Source organism: Scyliorhinus torazame, chromosome 1 (genome assembly GCF_047496885.1).
Source record: "Scyliorhinus torazame isolate Kashiwa2021f chromosome 1, sScyTor2.1, whole genome shotgun sequence".
NCBI lineage: Eukaryota > Metazoa > Chordata > Chondrichthyes > Carcharhiniformes > Scyliorhinidae > Scyliorhinus > Scyliorhinus torazame.
This window is the reverse complement of record NC_092707.1, coordinates 75,190,236-75,204,145: the sequence shown is the minus strand read 5'-3', so window position 1 is coordinate 75,204,145 and position 13,910 is coordinate 75,190,236.

The window sequence follows — 13,910 nt, the reverse complement described above, 5'->3', positions numbered from 1 at the left end:
GCTGAATGACAGGAGGCCGTTGGATGTGGGTCGTTTATGTTAATTGTATGGAAATTGAGCTTATGTGGTGATAATTAGTTTCTCGCCACGCTATGGCGAGATGCCGATTTCACATAAGGGAGTGGGCCGGTTGCATTGCAAACTGCTTGGCACCTGGTGGGGTTCTCGCTTTTGGGCTCTCCTGCTCTCCTGCTTGAGCGAGAGCGTAACGAGGCTGGAAGATCACGCCCATTGCTTCTGGGATTGCCATGTATTAGTGGACCCCCACCCCCCATGACAGGTACTTAGAATCCGACCCATGGTGTCTTTAATGCAGGAAAGTAATTGCAAAGCACTTCAGAGATATTGGGGAATTCTGTGAGCCATATTTCTGATGGTGACCAAAAGCTTGTTTAAAGAAGTAGTTGTCAAAGTGATATCTGGAAAGATACGTGAGATTATGGATGAAGGCAATTCCACAGCCCAGATGGCGGAATGCTCAATTAACATTGTTGGGCCAAAGCATGGCTGTGGCCTGGTTGTGAGGGCACACGAGGTTTCACTAGAGGCTAGGGGCAATGTTGTAGGGCTGGGGGGAGTTCGAGATAGGAAGGGACAGGCCATGAAACGATTCAAGAACTAGACTGAGAATTTGAAATTTGGCATGTTGGAGGAGCTGCTACCAATAAAGCTCAGGGGTGATGTGTGAATGGGACTTTCTGAAGGACAGGATATGGGCTGGCCAGGAGGGCATTGGAATGGTCAGGTTTCATGTGTTATTTGTAACGGAGAAGATATTGGGATGGAAACTCAGGATTGAAATATGTTGCCATGGTTGCAAACATCCTGGTTCAGCATGAATGTTGAACAGTAAGCAGGTTCCCAATTCTATTGTTGCTATTTAATGCGACAGTAGGTTACACACTAAAGTGTACAGCATATTACAATTGCAAATGTTTGATCCCTAAGGTATTATTCTTTATGATAACATGCATTTGACAGAATGGAGTTAAATTATATTTGGTGACTGGAAAAGTTCAGGTGAAATTTATTGGATTTATTGTGCTGAGAACTTTATGATACCACATGGCAAACTTTAATGTATGCGGGCACATTCCATTTGATGTGCAATATTTAAGCATCACATCTACTTTATGCTGTGTGTGACAGAGTGAGCAATATTTACATTAGTGTTGCTTCACGTTCACACTGGTAACTTGGATTTATTCAGAGGCATTGACACTAAGTCTGAACAGCTTAAACATAATTAACCCATGGGGAATGGACAGTCTTGAGCGTGTCCAATTGCAATTATACAGCAGTTTTTATTTCGAAAAATGAGGCAACCATGTTTTCTTCCCTTCCCATCCCAACCTTGCCCCAGGAGGCCCCTCCCCTTTCCATGAGGTAGGCACAAAATTGCTGCAAGTTTGGAAGGAAGGAAGAGCTTTTGACAGCTCAGGCGGAATCTTCTCTGTCCCCAAAATGGGTGTTAGGTGAGAAAGGCGGTGGAATTTTGTAGGAATGAAAGCATCTGCCAATGCAAGCAAAGGATACAAGTTATTCAATAATCTCACCAGGAGAGGCAGGATCAGGGACTATAATGTCATTTCCATGAATTACAGGGTTGTGGAGAATGTGGTATCAGATGATGATCTGAGCGATCTTCCAGTGATTTGGGAGTATTGCTCCAGAATACCAGTGGTGTGTGCAATAATGATGGAAGTTTGTACTTAATTGGACCTGTGCTCCATTGGGGTGTAGGAGCACTGCAAAGAGGTTACCAGCAGTGTGTACTCTTGTGCTCCCAGCATCCAACCAATAATATTCACATTTACAAATAATGGTGGCATCATGTCACGTGCTTGGCAGGAAACACAATATTGGCATTTGAAAAAAAAAGGGTTATTAAATGTCAGTTAGCATGGATTTGGTAAAGTTATACCTTGTTGACAAATTTGATTGAGTTCTTAGATGAATTAAGAGTGGGTTGATGAAGGCAGTGCAGTTATGTTATATAGATGGATTTTGAAAAAAGCATTTGATAAAGGACCAGATAATAGGTTTGCTGGCACATGTGATTAAGGAGACGCTGCAAAGGGGGCAAAAAGAAATTTATCAGAATGGTGCAAGGAATGAAAGACTTAAGTCACACAGAGACACCAGGGAAAAGAGAGTTGATCCCTTTAGCTTAGAGAAGGTTAAGGGGAGAGTTGAGAGAGGTGTTCAAAATCATGGAGGAGTTTGGTAAAGTCATTTACAGGAATCTGTTTCCAGTGGCAGAAGGCCAAAAGAATTACATGTGAGTTAAGGATCTTTCCTTTAAATCTCAAAATAATAACTTTCAAAACAGAATTGGATAGATTCTTGAGGGAGAAAGACGGCAGGTCTATGGAGAAAGAGCAGGGAAAAGGGATAGCACTTTCCAAGTGTTTGCAGAGGCACAATGGACTGAAATTCTGAGCTATACCATCTGTCTCATTTAATGGTGGAAAAATGAATACCTCATGACTGCTGCTGGAGAATCTGGCATTTTACTGCAGTATCTGGTGCAGATGGTTACTTCATGCGACCTGAACATTCACGTTATTCCTGGATTGAATAATGTGTGCAGGAGCACATGGAGCTGTTCCGGTGTCATCCAATGACCCCCTGGAGTTTTGGGAATCGTGCCATTCAGAAGAAAACTAGGGCATTTTTGTATTGCATGCTGTTGTCAGTGAAGAACCTTCATTGCTCTGCCAAGCAGTGTATCATTCAAACTCACTGACTGTGACTAATATCCTAACTGGCCACAGAAAAGTAAATTTAAAGTGGTTAGTATGTTACACTGCGCAACTCTATCATCACTACCCCTGATGCAATGGAGGCTCTGAAAGCATTATTCTCGTGAGGTCTATTTAATTCTTTGAGGCGTCTTTACAGAGCCCTCCTCATGTGATGATATTACACTTCCCTACCATCTAAATCTTCCACGTGGTCTCCTTTCTAGAACTAACCCTGAAGGGGCATCTATTATGTTAAGAAAGATGATGTAACTCTCTGGCTCTTTTGAAATGCTCCTGGATACAGTACAACAATAGTGCAACAAAAGCAGCTGTATCTTTGGGCGCAATTCTCCGAAACAATTTCTAAGTGTGGTAGTGAGCGAGAATTGCTGCCAGCTTCCCGGCGCTCGGTCCAACGAGGCCGGCAACGCAATTCAATGTTATTTGGCACACTTAACGAGGCCTCACATACTTCTTGTCGCAAATGAAGGCTCGCCAGATGATTCGCCCGGACCGGTAGAGCAGCACTTAAGCTGCACTTGCTCAGCCAGTTCGGGGAGCCCCAATTCCGCCGAGAAGACCAGCCCCAAGATTTGGGGACGCTGACCTGGGGAGGATCCTAGATGCGGTGGACGCCAGGAGGGACGTCCTGTTGGACACTGAGGAAGGTTTGGATAATCTATTGAGCTTTATGAATAAAGATAATTTTATAGATGCATACGAGGCATGGTCAACCTTTGACAAATTTGGAAAGATGGATTGTTCTATTGAAGAATACATCATGGAATTCAACAGACTATTTACAAGATTGCAGAAATTCTACTTGGAAGTTCAGTGATTGCTTCCAAATTATTGAATTGTGCTAAAATGTTGCACTTGGACAGGCTCCTGATCTTAAATGGAGTTAAATTCTCAGAAAGAGAAATGCTTTTGGATCGATATCTGAGGCTTTAAATTAATTCCTTGGAAAGCAGTCGTTTCCAGTGGCATTTGTGGCACAAATCGGACAGTCGGACGGTTCAAAACCATTCCGATATGGGGCACAGGTATCAATAAAATCGAGGAATCACAAAGAAGAGAAATGAGGATGGAGACCTTTTCAACAGATGTGGCAGACAACCGGAATTAAGTAATAACAACAGAAGGATGAACCGCAGGAATGTCTGGGCAATTATTAACTGCTGTTTCAGAAATGATTTGAAATATCATTATAAATAGTCCAAAATGGAACAACAGGGTTTTTGCGGTCAGTTCAGTCGAAGGGAATTGTGCTAGTCACAAAGTTCAATCCAGTAATGAATGTAATGGTCATGGATCAATTAACTGTTCTGTGTTGGATAGTGGTTGCACATCCATAGTTATGTGGAACAGATTTGTTGAAATGTTATTTGGATTCACCTAGGCACCAACGATCAAAGTAAGGTCAGGAAATATGAAAGTTCTATTTGCATCAGGTTTGGGAATGACAACACACTAAAATCATTGAACAAAAAGTGGTGACTCCATATAGAATAGCTGGGACAAGCCACTTTATTAGTATAGACATAGTGGGCTACCCAGATCTGGTGGGCAGTCCCTGCAAAGAAATTGCTTCAAATGGTTAGGAGCGGGATCTACAAGAGCAGCAGCGTCATCTGCTGCTAGTTCTGGAATGCCTCTGCCACTCCCCTGGAGTGTTTCCCCACTGAGCCCCGATTGGTCATTCAGGCCAGGTGACCTTTGTTCTGCAGTGTTGCTCTTAATGATGTGTGATCATTTTCCGGCCTTGCAAGGGAGTACAATTAATTCCACCTTTTCTGTGTACTGGAATACCCTACATGTAGGGGGAGGGGCATTCATCAAGCCCGAAGCCTCAGGAAATGTTTGCGAGCCCTGCAGCATTCCATAAACCATCAGTGACAAAAGTTAATCCTGGAGATTACATATACTATGAAAAGAGTAGAAATGTCCATGTAAAGTGATGGGAAGATAGGGATTCTCCAACATGGTGATCAAACTATTAAAGTGCAGGTGGTCCTTGGCCATATGATGCAACTGAAAACCACATCTTAAATCGGAATATCGTAAGTAGAACTGATTTCCCCATTGCAACAATGTTACAAATGGGGGATTGGTTCCTGGACCAAGGTTGGAAATCACTCATGGGGCACCAGGCGTGGGTAAATGTTCTCAACTCTTGGCTGGTCAAGCCGCTGAGTCAACTGTCAATGGTTGCACACCTTGGCACAAGTTCTTTGGTTAGTGTCAGTTGTCTGTTTAACCTTGCAGTCTGATAATGCAATGAGCGCCGTTGTGACAATTGTGCCAAAAGAAACCTGACATTTGCTTACAGGTGGATTAACAATAAAACACTCATTTCCAACCTAATAAAGACAGTTTGACCTAATGAAAATGTTACAGTGGTGTAATTGTTCAGTTATAGACATGGGGATCGCAGACTGCCAGTGCTCACATATGAATGTGCGGGCATGTCGTTGAAAACAATATTGTAAAGTCAAAACAGGGTGTCAATTTATAAACTAAGTGCCATTCGAAATAACTCAAACATTGTAAAGTCGAGGACTGCCTATATATTCATCTAGGTTAATCGTGATTAATAATAAACTTGCAGAACCTGACCAATTAGTAATAATAATCTTTATTAGTATCACAAGTAGGCTTATATTAACATTGCTGTCATGTGGGAGTACCTTTAAGAAATGGGTGTTTATAAATGGATGTGTATATAAATATCTGCGGTGAGAGTAACTTTAAGAAATGGGTGTTTATTACTCAGTGATGTCAGAGACGGGGTGGAGCTGGGCTGTCTGTCAGCTTTTTTCTTTTGTTTTAGGCTGTTTGCTGCAGGGTGTGTTTTAGTTCTGTTGTCAGAGCTGGATAGCTGCAGTCACAGCCAGAAGGTGTATGAATCTCTCTGTGTAATCTAAAGACTGTAAATCGATCCTGGTGATTTAAAACTAATAACAGTAGTGACTTTAAACTGGTGTGCTTCTGGTAAAAGGTGTTTTAAGTCATATGGATGTTAAAAGGAAAGCTAAAAGGATTACTTAGTGTTTTGGTCTTTGGGGGTTGTATTTGAAGTAATGGTTGCTAAGATGTTCATTGTATGTTTTAAAAAGGTTAACTTTATCTTCTAACGTTTTGAGTCCAGAAGAACCTTTGTCAGCTTTGGCAAAGGGGTCACCTGGACTCGAAACTTTAGCTCTTTTCTCTTCCTACAGATGCTGCTAGACTTGCTGAGATTTTCCAGCATTTTTTCTTTGGTTTTAAATTAAATGGCTAACTTCCAATTGTTGAGCCGAATGATTTATTGAACTCATTTTATCTTAAATCGGGTGCCCTGATTTAACAGCAGGGGTATTGCCTAATCAAAAGGGCTGCAAGCTATGTGTTAGTGTGAAATTTGCAGTCAAAGATCAATAATATCAAAAGTTCATGGCCTTTTTCACTTGCATACTGCTCTATACTCTCCTCAGAAACATGAGGGAGGTGAGTGGTGGGGAATGGGACCTCAGGCTTATCTTTAGTTATAATTTAGGATGTCACGTCTTGCAATATGGAGTGGGGGTGGGTGGGGGGGTGGGGGTTCATTGTTGTAGTTGCTGTTTTTATGATGAGGTGCCAAACTCTTCAACAATAATCAGCAAAAACAAATTAACTCATCATTTATTTCATTGTTCTTTTTGCACACATTGGGTTCTGTGCTTATCTACATAACAGTGATGTCTGCAGAAGGTAATTAATTGACCGTGAAACAATCCTGAGTATGGTAACTGTGCCCTTTAAATTAAATTTTGCTTTTATTTCAACCACCCAAACTCAGGGTCAAGCACTTGCAGGCCAGGTTAACAGAAGAGAAGAGTTCTACAGTGTGCCTCCATCCTAATCTAGAAAAAGCACTCTATCGTGTACCAACGTGACATTCTGTTCTCCCAATTCCTTACAACCAGCAGGCAGAGGAAACATTAGTCCCAGCAAACTGGCTGGTTTGGATTTAAAATTACATCTCAAAGCTAAGAAGCTGATGTCTGATCCCTCACAGTATCCAATCACCCCAATTAACTTTTCTAAATTCTAGAGTTTCTGCACCTTACAGAATTTTGAAGTAAATGAGGGATTCAATGTGGTTGCATACTTTTACATTTGGTCTTTTGATCTGATTACATTTTCTGAGTCCTCTGAAAGATTGCAAGCGATTTGGGTTCTAGCAGTTAGAAACTGGTTCCCAGGAGATACAAGTTCAGCACAAAAGTTTCTCTAAGGTGTCAGAAATTGGCATAATTTCAGTTTCAGCACATTTCATTTGAGTGGGCAGGAGGGAATGGGGATGTCAGCCTGTTGTGTCAGTTCTCTCTTCTGAGATGGGTTATCAGGCTTTCTTTGGAGACAATTGGAGACAATGTGGGGCTGTACTACATCCTCTTACATTTATAAAGATTTCCATCATTCTCCTTTTCCTTAGCCTTTCCTGACATGAGTCGACAAACACTCCTCTCCGCACGCCGCAGTTTTGAACAGGGGGCACCATGTCAGACCTCAGGGATTAGAGCTTATCTACTGTGCTCCACCCATTATTTCCTTGGTCTTCCTACCTCAAGCCTTGCCTTCCATATCCTTCTGTAAGGGTTATATTGTTCTATTGTTATCACTTTTGAACTACTTCAACATGAAATGGAAGAAAAAGCAGGGTAATTGTAAAGTGAAGAAGCTGGCAGGATTCCACCCAACAGCGCAACATTTTCAAACTATCAGGGCCACCCAGTAAACAAAGGCATTTACCAGAGATCATAGAGTTACAGCACAGAAGGAGCCCATTTGGCCAATCTTGTCTATGCCAGCCCTAGGACAGCCAGGTGCCCTTTCTAATCCCACCTTCCTGCACCTCGTTCAGAGCCCTGTAGCTTAGAGCACTTATGGCTCAGGTCCAGGTACTTTTTAAAAGAGTTTAGAGTCTCTGCCTTCACCACCACCAACTCAGACAGCGAATTGCTGAAACACTGACAACAGGGACTGATAATGAAGAGCAGTTAATTCACTAGCTTAGCAGCTACTTCATGCTTGTACTCTCCCCGCACCCCCGGGAAGAACTCCCGCCACGTGACCTATTGTAACCAGGTCCTCACATCACATGACCACTTGGTCCCCATCTTCCTCATTTAGTTGGAACAGCGTGTGCAATCACAGACCATTTTGTAACAATCAAAGTAAACAGGCCAACAATCCATAACTATTTACATAGATAGTGAGGCATGGATTAAGCTGGTGCATAGCTCATCGCATCTCCTTTCACACACACCCTTTTTGCTCCACAAAGATGAGATTCGAAAACCAGTTCTAGGCTTGATGGTAATACAGTCCTGTAACCTTTATGTTTGGTTTGTTCATTACATACATTAACTAACTAATGTTAGTGACATACACCCTGGGAACAGTCCATTAACTGTTAGTTAATGAGTAAGTTAGGCATCTATCCGTCTCAGGAGATGATGGACTGTGCCCAGGGTGTATGTCACTTCTGGATTGAACATCAGTTGTAGCTGTAAAGGTCAATGAGGCAGTCGCTTCCGCAGTTGGCACAGATGAATAGCCTTGGCCCGAGATCAACTGATGCTTTTTCCTTCTGCTTGGCTCTCGTTTCCACGAACATTCACTCCCTCTACCACTGACGAACAATGGCAACAGCATGTAACATCCACAAGATGTGTTCCTTGGACGCAGAAAAATACTGCTCACTGTACTTCGGTACATGTGACAATAAATAAATCCAATCAAATCAAGATGCACTGCAGGAACTCACCAAGGCTCCTTTGACAGCACCTTCCAAACACATGACTGCCACTGTCTAGAAGGACAAAGGCAGCAGACACATGGGAACACACTCCCTAACAACACTGTGGATTGTAGTGGTTCAGGAAGGACATTCACCACCACCTTCTCCTGGGCAATTGGGGATGGACAATAAATGCTGGACTAGTCAGCAATGCCCACATCCCGTGAACACATTTTAAAAACGATACATTCTTGCTAATTTAAGCAGCTTGCTGATGGTTCTGGCATGCAGGTAGAGCTACTGAAAGTGTACAATAGCAGCATGAAGAAAAATATGCCAAAGAGAGTTGGTGTCAGGACACAGCCCGACTGTAACCCACTGCTAAAAGTTTCCAATTATGTTCCATTGTAACTATTGAAACTGTGCATGATCTCCTGGAAAGAAGAAATGATGCTCGGGTGTCCAGGCAGGCAGTCTATTTTCCACAGGAGGTAAAGAGTCCGGCACCGCTGACAAGGTTGAAGGCCTTGGTGAGATGAAAGCAGTGCAGGTTGGTCTGCACTGTTCACGGCACTTCCCTTGCAACAGGCAAAGTAAGAAAATCATGTTAACTGTCGATCTGCCAGCTCTGAAGCTGCACTGAGACTCAGGGTACATGCGTGATGCCGGAGTTTGCAATCTGGTCAGTGACACGAGCAAAGACCTTCTCCACATTACTTGACAAGGAGATATCCAGGTCATTGTTGTAATCACTGCGATCCCCGCATGCAGCCCGCATTTCTTGAGGCGCAAATCCTTCCTTCAAGCAGAGACGCAAAAGTTCATGGAAATGCTCCAGCTGTGCTTACTTTTAACTTTTGCAGATGGAATTCTATTGTTTCCTGGAGCTGTACCATTGGCAAAGACGCTCATTGGCCATGTTGAGCTCCACTATGGCCTCTCTGTCAGGCTCCATTACAGGAAACTGGAATGGCACTGGGAGCATCTTCATTGACAATGTTCTCCGTTGCGTAGACTTTGAGAGAGTGCTCCACTATCCCTTCTGTTAGCTAGGTTCAGTGATGATCATCCCTGTCTTTGTCTTCAAAGGAGCTGATTTGGTTGATACTGGATCTGTTACTTTATTTATGCCTTCAGACATTCCTCTAGCATCCGCAGACTCAGCAGCAGACTATATGCTTATTGCAGAGGTTCAATCAGTATTGTTAGCGCAGTGCCGAGCAATCTGAGATTTGATTCTGCCAGCGCCGAGAGCACCTAGATTTTGTTTGCTGGGGACTGGCTTGGATCTCATGACGATGCTCCTTGTTGTTGCAGTAACTGACTGCATTTCAGTTCAATAAACCTCAAATGAGTCAGTATTCCCCGATCTCTCTTCTCTTTGAGTTATGGCTGGCGTGGCATAGATGATCCGAATCAGCACCGCATCCTGACCTTGAAAATTGTTATCTCAAAGAGCCTGATTAAGGATGTTGAGGTACACCTGGGTCCTTTCTGGGTCAATGGTATTACAGATGTTGACCCAAGGGTGACATTGGCCAATCTGTGTGGTCAGTACCCACCCTTGTGTTGAGGTCCCCTGGAAGGTACGCAGTCTCTGGATGCTGGGAATTCTGCGGATAGTAGCATCAAGTGTGATTTGAATTGGTTCTTGATATCTGTGGTGAGGTGAATGCTGGGGCATAGATGCGCATGATGTTAACTGGGCCTACGCTTGTTGACAAGTGAAGAAAAACGTGTCTCTGAGCCATTCCATCATCGGAAGGAAAGTTTTTTCTAACTGCAAAAACCATTGCATACTCACATGTTGCCTCCTGAGTTTTCTCCTTCTTACAGAACAAGTCGTGTTTCTCTTTAAACGATCCACTTTGAGTGAATATTGTTTGTTGAGGGTTCAGAAATGTCCACTTTGAGCCTTGTAGGTTCATTATTGATCACAGCTGTCTTGTGGGTGTCATCAACCTGCAGAAGGTTGTCACGAAGGCCAGGACACTTGGGTCCTTATGTTCCAGCTTGTGATACGAAAGATTTGTGTAGTCTTCGTTGAATTTACTTAGCTCGGTGCCAACATTACTAACCTGCTTGTCAAGATAACTCTCTAATCTCCAGGCGCCCATTGAAGCAAGGTTGGCAGGACAACACTGAACTGAGGGCTGCCCAACTTGATGCAGGAAGTAGCTATCCAATGAGGCGTGATGATCTCTCCCATTAATGGAAGTAAGCCATCGTACTCATGCTCTCCGCCAACCAAGTGAGTTCTATTGAGTGGTTTATGTTTCTTCCTGCGTTTTGCCAATATAAACCACAAAACTGGGATGTCCACTCCAGGGTCCAGGCCTGGGCTGATAATATGGGGTCCCTGATTTTCCCAATCATCAGGGCTCACGTCTAGGCATTTTTAATATTGCTCATAATATTGCTGAAGCCTTTATTTCTTGGACCAGCCCTGCTGCAGGAGTTGCAGGAAAGCTGCCTGATAGATGACAGATTACAACTGACAGGATTCCACTCCAGATTTTCTGTCAGGCTTTGTAGTTTTCTGTTATCTTCTGTTGTTGTCTTCTGTTCAAAAAAACAATGGGTGGCACAGTGGTTAGCACTGCTGCTTCACAGCCCAAGGGACCCGGGTTCAATTATGGCCTCGGATGGTTGTCTGTGTGGAGCTTGCGCTTTCTCCCCGTGTCTGCATGGGTTTCGGCCAGGTGCTTTGGTTTCCTCCCACTGTCCAAAGATGTGCAGGTTAGGTGGATTGGTCATGCTAAATTGTCCCTGAGTGTCCAAAAGGTTAGGTTGGGTTACGGAGGTGTTCAAAAGGTTAGGTTGGGGTACGGGGGTATCCAAAAGGTTTGGTTGGGTTACGTGGATAGGATGAAGGCATGGGCTTAGGTCGGGTGCACTTTCCAAGGTCTGGTGCAGACTCTATGGGCCAAATGGCCTCCTTCTGCACTGTAGGTGTAGCGATATCATGGTTGTGTTGTAATTCACTGACTGACCATTAGGAGTCTCATTAGTATATAAGTGAATGTTAGAGTCAGATGACCTCAGACTGACGAGGGAGCTGGGAGAGAGGTTGTTTGTGCATGTTCATACTATTATTCATCTGTTGTTTGTATATATTTGACCCACAGTTAATGTTAATAAATTGTTTATAGCTGCAGTGACAAGTGCCTCAATGACTACCGTCCAGTGACCCTGACTTCAGTCGTAATGAAGTGCTTCGAGAGGTTGATCATGAAGCGCATCACCTCCATACTCCCCGAACGCCTTGATCCACTGCAATTCACACACCGTCGCAACCGATCCACAGCAGACGCCATTTCCCTGGCCCTACACTCATCCCTAGAGCATCTCGACAACAAGGACTCCTACATCAGACTCCTATTTATTGACTACAGCTCCGCCTTCAACACCATAATCCCAGCCAAGCTGATATCAAAGCTCCAAAACCTAGGACTTGGCTCCCCACTCTGCAACTGGATCCTTGACTTTCTGATCAACAGACCACAATCAGTAAGAATGAACAACAACACCTCCTCCACAATAGTTCTCAATACCGGGGCCCGGAAGGTTGGGTACTTAGCCCCCTACTCTACTCCCTGTACACACACGACTGCATGTCAAAATTTGGTTCCAACTCCATCTACAAATTTGCTGATGATACGACCATAGTGGGCCGGATCTTGAATAACGACGAGTCAGAACACAGGAGGGAGATAGAGAACCTAATGGAGTGGTGCAGCGACAACAATCTCTCCCTCAATGCCAGTAAAACTAAAGAGCTGGTCATTGACTTCAGGAAGCAAAGTACTATTCACATCCCTGTCAGCATCAACGGGGCCGAGGTGGAGATGGTTAGCAGTTTCAAATTCCTAGGGGTGCACATCTCCAAAAATCTGTCCTGGTCCACCCACGTCGACGCTGCCACCAAGCAAGCACAACAGTGCCTATACTTCCTCGGGAAACTAAGGAAATTCGGCATGTCCACATTGACTCTTACCAACTTTTACAGATGCACCATAGAAAGCATCCTATCGGGCTGCATCACAGCCTGGTATGGCAACTGCTCGGCCCAGGACTGCAAGAAACTTCAGAGAGTCGTGAACACGCCCAGTCCATCACATGAACCTGCCTCCCATCCACTGACTCCATCTACACCTCCCGCTGCCTAGAGAAAGTGGGCAGCCTAATCAAAGACCTCCTCCCACCCGGCTTACTCACTCTTCCAACTTCTTCCATCGGGCAGGAGATACAGAAATCTGAGAACACGCACGAGCAGACTCAAAAACAGCTTCTTCCCCGCTGTTACCAGACTCCTAAATGACCCTCTTATGGACTGACCTCATTAACACTACACCCTGTATGCTTCATCCGATGCCGGTCCTTTTATAGTTCCATTATATACCTTGTGTTGCCCTATTATGTATTTTCCTTTCTTCCCTTTTCTTCCCATGTATTTGATGATCTGTTGAGCTGCTCGCAGAAAAATACTTTTCACTGTACCTCGGTACACGTGACAAAAAACAAATCCAATCCAATTGTTCGTGTAATATAAATCAGGCCATCCGATAAGAACATTGCAGTAGGAATTCTCTGAGGCTTTTACTCCCTTTGCCTTCTTCTCTTCCAAGGCACCCACTAGGCAATGCGGTTAATTAGCCATAGCTGGGGATCTAGCTTGTGGGCACCAGGGCGAAAGTGCACACCAGTGGGTCTGTATGCCAGCTGCGGTTCAGGCCTGGCGGGACAGGCTTACGCACTCAGCCATCTTTTCGCAATATCTACACTGCTGATGATGAGAGATGAAAGCAAGAGGTAGCAAGCAGACTGGCCACTACACATCGGCCACTACTCATCACCCACTACACTAACAATTACCCGTTGCGCATTAAGAGCTTGCCAGTTCTTAAAAGTATATTCTCTACCTGAAGGAAGCATAAAACTTGCCTGAACAATATCCTTGCCAAGTTCAATTAGCACATTCTCATTTCTTAAACCATCTGCAAGGAATTGTGAATGAGTTCATTTTGAAGTTTCATGAATCAGTGCGAGCACAGGCTAGTGATAGTCAATATACTGTGCCACTAAATCCTGAAGCAGTTTTCATGGTGGACTCAAATTGAATCATTACCTATTGTTATGGGCCTGGGTTGAGAGAACCCCAACGTGTATCATGGAGTTCACCTGACCCACGACTTTTAATAGATTGTTGCATGGGGAGCACACGGCCCACTCTACAGGTGTGGTACAGCAGAAATGGAAAAGTATTTTTTAAAGCAAAACAATATTTATTCTATGAACTCAAGTTAACCTTTTTAAAACATACAGTGAACATCTTAGCAACCATCAATTCAAATACAACCCCCAAAGAAGTTAACACTAAGTTAATCCTTAAT